This window comes from Phocoena phocoena, chromosome 1, assembly GCF_963924675.1.
Source record: "Phocoena phocoena chromosome 1, mPhoPho1.1, whole genome shotgun sequence".
Lineage (NCBI taxonomy): Eukaryota > Metazoa > Chordata > Mammalia > Artiodactyla > Phocoenidae > Phocoena > Phocoena phocoena.
The window spans coordinates 130235760-130247841 of record NC_089219.1 but is presented as its reverse complement, the minus strand read 5'-3'; the positions used below and the strand labels follow the sequence as shown (position 1 = coordinate 130247841).

Here is a 12082-nt window from a genome sequence, read left to right as displayed (position 1 = left end):
GGTTAGGTATTAACTCTTCTTTGTATGTTTGGTACAATTCTTCTGTGAAGCCATTTAGTCATGTCTTTTGCTTTCTGGAAGTTTTTAAAATTACAGTTTCAATTTCACAGGTAATGATTGGTCTGTTCAGATTGTCTATTTCTTCTTGATTTAGTCTTTGAAAGTTGTGTTTTTCTAGAAATTTGACCATTTCTTCTAGGTTGTTCAATTTGTTGGCATGTAACTGTTCATAATATTCTCTTATGATTTTTTTGTATCTCTGTGATAGCAGTTGTTATTTCTCCTCTTTCATTTCTTATTTTGTTTATTTGGGTCTTCTCTCTTTTTTTTCTTGATGAGCCTGGCTAAAGGTTTATCAATTTTATTTACCTTTTCAAAAAACCAGTTCTTGGTTTCATTGATCTTTTCTGTTGTTTTTTTGATCTCTGTTTGTTTTTGCTCTGATATTTATTTTTTTCTTTCTATCTGCTAACTTTGGGCTTTGTTTGTTTTTCTAATTCCTTTTTTTAAAATGACAGTACTTTAAATTTATTATTTATTTTATTTATTTATTTTGGCTGTGCTGGGTCTTAGTTGCAGCATGCGGGATTGTGGTATGTGGGATCTTTAATTCTGGCATGTGGACATCTTATTTGCGGCATGCGGACTTCTTAGTTGTGGCATGCAGGCTTCTTAGTAACAGCATGTGGGCTTCTTAGTTGCGGCACACGGGCTTCTTAGTTGCAGCATGTGAACTCTTAGTTGTGGCATGCATGTGGGATCTAGTTCCCCGACAGGGACCAAACCCCTGCCCCCTGCATTGGGAGCATGGATTCTTACCCAGTGGACCACCAGGGAAGTTCCTCTAATTCCTTTACATGGAAGGTTAGGTTGTTTATTTGAGATATTTTTGTTTCTTGAGGTATACCTATATTGCTATAAACTTTCCTCTTAGAACTGCCTTTCCTACATCCTCTATAGATTTTGAAAAGTTGTGTTTCCATTTTTGTTTATCTTGAGGTATTTTCTGTTTTTCTCTTTGATTTATTTATTGACTCATTGGTTTTTTAGTAGCATGTTGTTTAGTCTCCACATGTATGTATTTTTCTTCTTATTGTTGAATTGTAAAGGTTTTTATGTATCTTGGGTACAAGTCTCTTATCAGATATATGACTTGCAAATATTTTCTCCCATTATGTGGATTATCTTTTCATTTTCTTAATTGTGTTCTTTGAAGCACAAAAGGCTTTAAGTTTGATGAAGTCGAATTTATCTATTTTTTCTTTTGCTGATTGTGCTGTGTCATATCTAAGAAACATTGCCTTATCTAAGGTCACCAATATTTACTTTTATGTTTTTTTGTAAGAGTTTTGTAGTTTTTTTAGCCCTTATGTCTAAATATGTCTGTGATCCATTTTAAGTTAATTTTTGTATATGGTGTGAGCTAGGGGGTCCAGCTTCATTCTTTTGTATGTGGATACCCAGTACTTAAGATTTTTATGTTTATCAAAAGGAGCCATGGTTTTTTAAAGGTTAAGGCACTGAATCTGTTCTAGGTAGTATGACAAACTGTCCCTTGCCAACTGTACCTAATGTCGAATGAGCATACACATAGCACTCTCCTAGGTCCCCTGAAGGGAAATAGATGCCTTTACACCATCCTTGTCTTTAAGGAGTCCACCAACCACTTTGTGAGTAAACATGCCTACTTGAAAAGATAAACTAAGAGCTGTGTATGTTCAGCGAAGCCTAAGCATAAAGGGAAGGCATCATGAAGAAAGAGGAATTGCCTGAAAGGATAGGTAACCAAGGTGGGATATGTAGGGAATTCTGGAATGAAACACAACATAATGATGAAAAGTTGAAATATGGGACTAGGGAAGTGGTCAGTATCCATCTGGCTGATTGTAGTTGAGTACACATTAAGGAAGAGTAGAAAATAAGGTTGGAAAGTTAGCTTGTGATCATTTCATTAATAGTACTGAATTAGGGACCTCCCTGGTGGTGCAGTGGTTAAGAATCCATCTGCCAATGCAGGGGACACAGGTTCGATCCCTGGACTGGGAGGATCCCACATGCCATGGAGCAGCTAAGCCCGTGTGCCACAACTACTGAGCCTGCACTCTAGAGCCCGCAAGCCACAGCTACTGAGCCCACGCGATGCAACTACTGAAGCCCGCGTGCCTAGAGCCTGTGCTCTGCAACAAGAGATGCCTCTGCAATGAGAAGCCCATGCACTGCAATGAAGAGTAGCCCCCGCTCGTTGCAACTAGAGAAAGCCCGTGCATAGCAATGAAGACCTAACACACCCAAAAATAAAATAAATAATTTTTTAAAAAGTACTGAATTATAAGCTTCAAAGTTTGGACTTTACTTTCAATGCAGTGGGTTGCCATTAAAGGCTTTGTTTGGGGTAGGAGAGACGAGGGATTAAGTAGTGGAGAATAATCTGGCTGTCCTTGCAAAATGGATTGGAGGGAGAAGAGACCAGAGAGAGTGAGACCAGTATAGTCCAGGAATGAGATGGTTAAGACGAGTTGTTGGTTATACAGTTCACTTCCCACCTTTCCCCACCAAGCTACCACTATTGTTAGTCTGGCCCAACAACCCTCCCTCCTTCCCTTCTCATCTCTGAGGAAGAATTGCAGAGGCTCCAATCAAGATGGTGGAATAGAACGACGTGGAGCTCACCTTTTCCCACAAATACATAATGAATACATCTACATGTGGAACAGTTATCACAGAATACCTATTGAATTCTGGCAGAAAATCTCAGACACGCAGAAGTGTGAGGAAGATCTCCATGTAACTGGGTAGGATGAAAGAAAAAAAAACAAAGGAAGCAAGCAGGATAGGACCTGTGCCCCTGGGAGAGAGCTATGAAAGAGGAAAGGTTCTCGTACCCTGGGAAGCCCCTGCACTGGTGGAGAGATCACCTGGGACAGAAAGGGAGCTTCAGAGGCTTGGAGGAGAGCGTAGAAGCTGGTTGGCAACAGGAAGAACAGAGAGAGACCGGCACAGAGGATCTGTGCTGCCTTGCTGAAGTCCCCAGTCTGAGATGTGGACCTACATGTGAGGGCTGGTTGCAAAAACTCGGGCTTCAGAGGACAGACCTGGGGAGAGTACTGGGGTTAGCCCTGCGGAGGCAGCCTGAAGGGCCTGGAGTGTGGTAAGGACTGCAACCAAGAGTGTATGTGGAAGAAGCCTGGCCCACCATAGAAGTGAAGTGCCATTGTTAAGAGGCACTCAAAGAGAAGGACAGGACCCGCCATTGCAACCTCATTTTTGGCATGCTTACGGCCAGTGTGTGCCACCATTGAAACCCCATTGTTAATGCATAAGTCAAGTGGGGGGTGGGGCTTGCCATAGCAGCCTCTTTCTCATTGCCACCTCTATGAGCTCTGGGAGCATGCAAGCACCAGCAGATTGCCCACACGTGGAGGCGGGGCTGAAAGCATAGCCTTCTCCCCATGGCATGTGATCCACAGCACCGCCGCTTGCTTTGTAAACTCAGTGCCTGTGGGATATCTGAGTGGACAACGGGTGCTCCTATGGCTGGGATGGGTCTGGCCTTAGCAGCTGTGGGCTTTGTGGCTGCATGCACGTGGAAGTGGGGCCAGAATCTGGGCTACTTCCCTAGCTCCCATGGCAGGTCCAGGTGCACAACTGCTGTGGTCCTGGTACCTGACTTCAGTGGATTGACGCCTATGGATCTGTGCTGGTCGCTGTGATCACAGCGCCTGAGGGGCACCAGGGCTGATAGCCTGCATTCCCACAGTGGAGGTGGGGCGAGGGTAGTGTGCACAACAGTGTACTTTGAGGGCTCATGCAGTGGGTGACAGGTGACATCACAGAGTGCACTCCCCGATGGACAGCTCCAATGGAGGAATACTCAGTGGCTTCTCTTCCAGTGGGAGCGCTCCAATCCTGCCTACGTCACACTGCAGCTTAGAAATGAATCTGGGGGCTTCTATGCCAACAACTAGGGAGCAGACCCTGCCCCCAGCAGGGCTGTAACAACCACAGAGCAAAGAGGAGGCCCCGTTCAACATCCAACACGTACTCTGTTCACCACAACATCAGTCATATCCCTGTCAGTGGGATAACAGCCAGCTGAGGAAAGATGTGGCAGCCATCCATACTAAAAAACAGCCCTTGCACCAAAAATATTAAACCCACACAAGCTACACAGGGACACTTCTACATAAAAATAGCCCTCCAAGACCACAGTAGTTAATTGTTTCTACTAAACTCATAGAGTAAGAGAAATATAAGTAAAATGAAGAATGAGAGGAACCACTCCCAATTATAAGATCAAGAGAATTCCCCTGAAAGAACAAATAATGAAACAGACCTCTTCAGTCTAATAGACACCGAGTTTAAAAAGGAGCTACTGAAAATACTGAAGGAATTAAGAAGGGCTATTGATAGAAATGCAGATTACTGTAAAAAGGACCAGGAACTATAAAGAGGAACCAAGACAAATTAAAAGACTTATTTGCTGAGATGAAAGCTGAGTTTAAGGCAATAAGTAGCAGATTGAATAATGTAGAAGAACGAATAAGTGATCTGCAAGTTAGAATAATGGAAATCACCCAATCAGAACAGCAGATAGAAAGCCAAATGAAAAAAAATTGAAAGCAATATAACAGACCTATGGGATAATATAAAGCACGCCAGTCTACACATAATAAGGATCCCAGAAGGAGAAGAAAGAGAAAAGGGAATCAAAAATGTATTTGAAGAAATTATGGCTGAAAACTCCCCAAACCTAAAGAAGGACACGTATCCAGGTACAGGAAGCACGAAGGGTCCCAAACATGATGAACCCAAACAGACCTACACCAAGATATACTATAATTAAAATGGCAAAAGTGAAAGATAAAGGGAGGATTCTAAAGGCAGCAAGAGGAAAACAAGGAGTTAATTACAAGGAAACCCCCATAAGGCTATCAGCTGATTTCTCTACAGAAATGTTGCAAGCCAGAAGGGAGTGGCAAGATATATTCAAAGTCCTGAAGGGAAAAATCTGCAATATAGGATACTCTACCTGGCAAGATTATCATTTAAAATAGGAGAGATAAAGAATTTCTCAGACAACCAAAAGCTAAAAGAATACAGCAATATTAAACCTGTTCTAAAGGAAATATTGAAAGGTCTTCTCTAAATAGAAAAGAAGCAAGAATCTATAGGAAAGAGAAAATCACAATTGGAAAGTAAATTACTTAAATAAATCAGTACACAGATTTTTTTTGGGGGGGGTCAAGTTTCATGGTTTTATTAACGCAAACACAATGTGCCCATGAGCAATCTATTCTTTTTCTTTTTTTTTTTTTTTTTGCGGTATGCGGGCCTCTCACTGTTGTGGCCTCTCCCGCTGTGGAGCACAGGCTCCGGATGCGCAGGCTCAGCGGCCATAGCTCACGGGCCCAGCCGCTCGTCAGCATGTGGGGTCTTCCTGGACCAGGGCACGAACCCATGTCCCCTGCATCGGCAGGTGGACTCTCAACCACTGCGCCACCTGGGAAGCCCCCTATTCATTTTCTTTGCTGCATAGCCTGGTGTTGGGATTGGTGACTGTGATAGCTAGCTGGGCTGCTCTTTCCACAATGGCTTTATGGTTCTTGGAGGAGATGTGAGCAATCTCAGCACAGTAAGATTTGTTGCACAGCAGCGGCGCTTCAAGCTCCTTGACATTATGGACCAGGAACTTCCAGATGCTGCTGGGCAGCATCTGCTTTGTTTTCTTGTTGCTCCCATAACCAATGTTGGGAATCAAGATCTGGCCCTTGAATCTCCTGTGCATCCTGTTGTCAGTGCTTCTGGATTTCTGTCAGTTCTGCTTAATTTTGACATATTGATCTGACTGGTGCTTGATGACCTTCTTGGTCCTCTTTTTGACAACCTTGGGCTTTACGAGGAGTCTGAGGGCAACCATGATGCTGACTGCGAGATGGCTGCCACTTCCATAGGCTGTGCTGAAGAAGAGAGCAGTACACAGATTTTAAAAAATAAAATAAAAAAGGTTTTTCTGTGAAAGTGATGATAACCACAATGAACAGCAAAAGAATAAACATGAAGATGTAAAATAGAACATCAAAATCATACAGTGTGGGGGAGGAGAGTAAGAAAATGTTGATTATTTTTTTCAGAATGTGTTTGAGCCTATTTTACTATCAGTCTAAAGAAAGTAGATATAGGAAGGGGTTAACATACTTCAAAAACAGGGTAAACACAAATCAAAAGCATACAATAGATTCATAAAAACCAAAAAGAAGAGAACACAAGCATAATATAAAAGAAATCATTAAAGCACAAAAGGAAAAACAAAAAGAAAGGAACAAAGAAGAAATACAAAATCAACAGGAAAACAAGGTTTAAAGTGGCAATAAATACATATCTATCAATAATTACCTTAAATGTCAATGGACTAAATGCTCCAATCAAAAGTCATCTAGTGGCAGATTGAATAAAAAAACAAGAGCCTACAATATCCTGCCTACAAGAGACCCACTTTAGGACAAAGGACACATATAGATTGAAAGTGAGGGTGTGGAAAAAGATATTTCATGCAAACGGAAATGACAAGAAAGCAGTTGTAGCAATACTCATGTCAGACAAAATAGACTTTAAAACAAAGGCCATAAAGAAAGATAAAGGAGGACACTATATAATGATAAAAGGATCAATACAAGAAGATTATATCACACTCATCAACATATATGCACCCAAATACATAAAACAAATACTAACAGACAAAAAGGGAGAAATTGTTGGGAATACATCAATGGTAGGAGACTTTAACATCCCACTCACACCAATGGACAGATCTTCCAGGCAAAAAAATTACTAAGGCAACGGGGATCCTAAATGATACAGTATAACAGTTAGACCTAATTGATATTTTCAGGACATTACTTTCAAAAAAAACCCCCAGAATGCACATTCTTTTCAAGTGCACATGGAATATTCTCTAGAATTGACCACACTCTAGGGTACAAAACAAGCCTCAACAAATTTAAGAGTACAGAAATTATTCCAAGCATCTTTTCTGACCACAATTGCATGAAACTAGAAATCAACCACAGAAAAAGAAAAGAGAAAAAAAGTCAATTGCAGTTTTTTTTCTCTTTTCAGTCAAAAAGAAAAGAGAAAAAAAAATCAATTACTAAAAAATCAATGGGTCAACAATGAAATCAAAGAGAAAATTAAATATACCTTGAGACAGATGACAGTGAAATTCTGTGGGATGCAGCAAAAACAGTTCTCAGAGGGAAGTTCACAGTGATACAGGCCTTCTTCAAGAAACAAGAAAAATCTCAAATAAACAAACTAACCCACCACCTAAAAGAATTAGAAAAAGAAGAACAAACAAAACCTAAAGTCAGCAGAAGAAAGGAAATAATAAAGATCAGAGAGGAAATAAATAAAATAGAGATTTAAAAAACAATAGAGGGCTTCCCTGGTGGCGCAGTGGTTGAGAGTCCGCCTGCCGATGCAGGGGACACGGGTTCGTGCCCCGGTCTGGGAAGGTCCCACGTGCCGCGGAGCGGCTGGGCCCGTGAGCCATGGCCGCTGAGCCTGCGCGTCCGGAGCCTGTCCTCCGCAGCGGGAGAGGCCACAACAGTGAGAGGCCCGTGTAACGCATAAAAAAAAAAAAAAAAAAAAAAAAAACAATAGAAAAAATCAATAAAATCAAGAGCTGTTTCTTTGAAAGGGTAAACAAAATTGACAAACCTCTGGCCAGGCTCACCAAGACGAAAAGAGAGAGGACCCAAATAAATAAAATCAGAAATGAAAGAGGAGAAAGCACAACTGATACTGCAGAAACACAAAAAAACCATAAGAGAATACTATAAACAATTACATGCCAACAAATTGGACAACTTAGAAGAAATGGACACATTTCTAGAAACACACAGCCTACCAAAACTGAATCAAGACGATATAGGTAATTTGAATAGACTGATCTCTAGAAGTGAAATAGAATCTGTTATAAAAAAAATTCCCTACAAACAAAAGTCCAGGACCAGATGGCTTCACAGGAGAATTCTAACAAACATACAAAGAACTCATACCGATCCTTCTCAAACTCTTCCAAAAGACTGAAGAGGAGGGAACACTCCCACCATCACCCTGATACCAAAACCAGACAAAGACACAACCAAAAAAGAAAATTACAGGCCAGTGTCTCTGATGAATATAGATACAAAAATTCTCAACAAAATACTAGCAAAATGAATCCAACAACATATAAAAAAGATAATACACCATGACCAAGTTGGATTTATCCCAGTGTCACAAGGTTGGTTCAACATATGCAAGTCAATCAGTGTGATACACCACGTCAATAACAGACAAAAACCACATGTTCCTCTCATTAGATGCAGAAAAAGCATTTGATAAAATTCAACATCCATTCATGATAAAAACTCTTATGAAAGTGGGTATAGAGGAAATATTATCTCAACATAATAAAAGCTATTTATGACAAACCCACAGCCAATACAGTACTCAACAGTGAAAAGCTGAAAGCCTTCCCGCTAAAATCTGGAACAAGACAGGATGCCCACTCTCACCACCTCTATTCAACATAGTTTTGGAAGTACTAGCCACAGCAATCAGACAAGAAAAAGAAATAAAAGATATCCATATTGGTAGGGAAGAGATAAAATTGTCACTATATGCAGATGACATGATACTATATATTGAAAACCATAAAGACTCCACACAAAAACTTATCAGAACTGATAATTGCATTCAGGAAGGTAACAGGATACAAGATTAACATACAGAAATTGGTTGCATTTCTTTACACGAACAAAGAAATGTCAGAAAGGGAATGTAAAAAGAAAATCCCTTTTAAAATTGCATCAAAAAATACTTAAGAATAAACCTGACCAAGGAGATGAAAGACTTATATGCTGAGAACTATAAAACATGAATAAAGGAAATTGAAGATGATTCAAAGAAATGGAAAGATATCCCATGCTCTTGGATTGGAAGGATTAATATTGTTAAGATGGCCATACTGCTCAAAGCAATCTACAGATTTAATGTGATCCGTATCAAATTACCCATGATATTTTTCACAGAACTAGAACAAATAAGCCTAAAGTTTATATGGAACCATAAAAGACCCAGAATTGCCAAAGCAATCGTGAGGAAAAAGAACAAAGCAGGAGACATAACCTTCCCAGACTTCAGACAATACTGCAAAACTACAGTAATCAAAACAGTGTGGCATTGGCACAAAAACAGACATATGGATCAGTGGAACAGAATAGAAGGCCCTAAAATAAACCCACACACCTGTGGTTGATTAATCTTTGACAGAGGGGGCAAGAATACACAATGGGAAAAAGACAGTCTCTTCAGCAAGTGGTGCTGGCAGTTGGACAGCCACATGTAAATCCATGAAGTTAGAACACACCCTCATACCATACACAAAAATAAATTCAAAATGGCTTAAAGACTTAAATATAAGACATGACACCATAAAACTCTTAGAAGAGAACATAGGAATAACATTCTCAGACATAAATCGTAGCAATGTTTTCTTAGGTCAGTCTCCCAAGGCAGTAGTAATAAAAGCAAAAATAAACCAACGGGACCTAATCAAACTTAAAAGCTTTGAGAAAATATTTGCAAATGATGCCACCAACAAGGGCTTAATTTCCAAAAGATACAAATGGCTCATACAACTCAATAACAAAAAAAAACAACCCAATTAAAATATGGGCAGAAGACCTAAATAGACATTTCTCCAAAGAAGACATACGGATGGCCAATAAACACATGAAAAGATGTTTATCATCATTAATTATTAGAGAAATGCAAATCAAAACTACAGTGAGGTGCAACCTCACATCAGTCAGAATGGCCATCATTAAAAAGTCTACAAGAAACAAATGCTGGAGAGGGTGTGGAGAAAAGCGAACCCTCCTGTGCTGTTGGTAGGAATGTAAATTGCTGCAGCCACTGTGGAAAACAGTATGTAAGTTCCACAAAAAACTAAAAATAGAGTTGCCATGTGATCCAGCAATCCCACTTCTGGGCATATATCCAGAAACAATTGTAATTCAAAAAGATACATGCACCCTTATATTCATAGCAGCACTATTAACAATAGCCAAGACATGGAGACAACCTAGATGTCCCTCAACAGATGAATGGATAAAGGTGTGGTACACATATGCAACAGAATGCTACTCAGCCGTAAAAAAGAATGAAATAATGCCATTTGCAGCAACATGGATGGACCTAGAGAAAGAGAAAGGCAAATATGATGATATCACGTATATGTGGAATCTAAAATATGACACAAATGAACTTATCTACGAAACAGAAACAGACTCACAGACATAGAGAACAGGCTTGTGTTTGCCAAGGGTGGGTGTAGGGGAGGGATGGATTGGGAGTTTGTAATTAGCAGATGCAAACTATTATATATAGAATGGATAAACAACAAGGTTCTACTGTATAGCAGAGGGAACTATAGTCAATATTCTGTAATAAACCATAATGGGAAAGAATATGAAAAAGAATATATATGTATATATACATATATATGTATAACTGAATCACTTTCTGTACAGCAGAAATTAACACAACATTGTAAATATAATATACTTCAATTTAAAAAAATTGCCTCTTTACCCAAGTCCTCTCTGTCCCCTCCAAGCACCCCAGTATCTTGCATGTTCATATTATAGAAATGTTAGATCTTGATGGAATCTCTGAAATGACCCCCTTGTTTTACAGTGAAGAAAGTGCAGACACATGAGGTTAAGCAGTTTATTCACATGGCTGAATTAGGAACAGTAATACTGATGATGTAAGTGTGATCTCACAGCTTTAAATATTAAGAAAAAAAGGTGGGAATACTTGAACTGACATACAAGCATCAAGGTTTCATTAATGACTGGTTCCGCCTTGGACATTATGATTTATTTCATGCCCATTGTTTTTAAAAAGTGGCTTCATTTTTGTTTGCTATAGCAAGCTAATTAAATGTAATTTAAAAATCTGCTTCCTTTCAGGTCAAGTGAAAAGTGCCAAATCTGTATTCTAAGCCATGGTCAGAAAAGAAGTCTTATAAAAGGCCGCATCTTCTATATCTATAAAGGCAAACCTATTCATGCCGACTGAAGTTAAATAGATGTGGGGTTTTATAAAAATGTTTAAGTATGAAATTAAATCACCCTTGTTTTGTTTTACCCTATTCAGCATGCTTATGTCCAGACTCTCTGGCCTTGCCTCTGCCTCCGCAAGTCAGTTTCACATGGAAATTGCTGTTCAAATGAGGAATTCTATTAAAAAAAAAAAAAAGACATGTTGGCCATTTCCAGAAGAAAAATTTGTTCTCCCTCTCTCAAAAGGGAAGCTATGGGATGACATTCTGGAGCAAGGAAATATTAAGGATGGTTTGGATCAGGGTCCTCTGCTTATACAGCTATTACTTTTTTATGTCCAAATTAAAATTCACCTTTAAGGTGGGATATAGTCTCTTAGTAAATCTTCCTGTTTCTTTATCTTTAACACCCTTGTCTTTAAATTAATAAATACAAATCTGTTTAGTTTTATATTTAGATTTCCCCTACTCAGCAGGTTTAGCAATATAGTTATTATATCTGTATTACATGCCATTTTCCTTTTGTTTTATATTACCTACATTTTAGATATCATTGTTGGTTTCATATTAGTGATTTGGAATGTCCTTTTATCTACTTTGTCTAAGAGTCCCTGAACCTTCTACTACTCTGTGACTTTCCAGAAAAGTTTTATAGAAAGAAAATTATTCTCCTCTTTGTCCCATCCTGAAAGCTAGTTTTTCGTTGTTGAGGGGAAGGAAAAGAAATGAGCAATTCAGTAATTCCTTGTCAGTTGGCATTTCCTCAACCATGATTTTGAGGTAACACTGTCTCACAAATTTAAAAGTTTTGAGATCTTTTTTTTTATGTATGAGCAATTCAGTTTCAGTTGCTTTAAGCAGAAGAAAAGGGCAATGACTCTCACTCCCCTCTCTGGTAGATCCAGTGGGTGTTTATGGAGTAGTGCAAAGAAGACCTTTGTTTGCTCCGTTCTCTTAATATTGTAGATT

The 12082-nt window shown here is 39.2% G+C and overlaps 1 pseudogene; it reads right to left on the bottom strand.

The window, feature by feature from the left end:
• Positions 1-5512: 5512 nt before the first annotated feature.
• LOC136136254 (large ribosomal subunit protein eL32-like) lies at positions 5513-5917 on the bottom strand (annotated as a pseudogene).
• Between the last annotated feature and the right edge of the window lie 6165 nt (positions 5918-12082).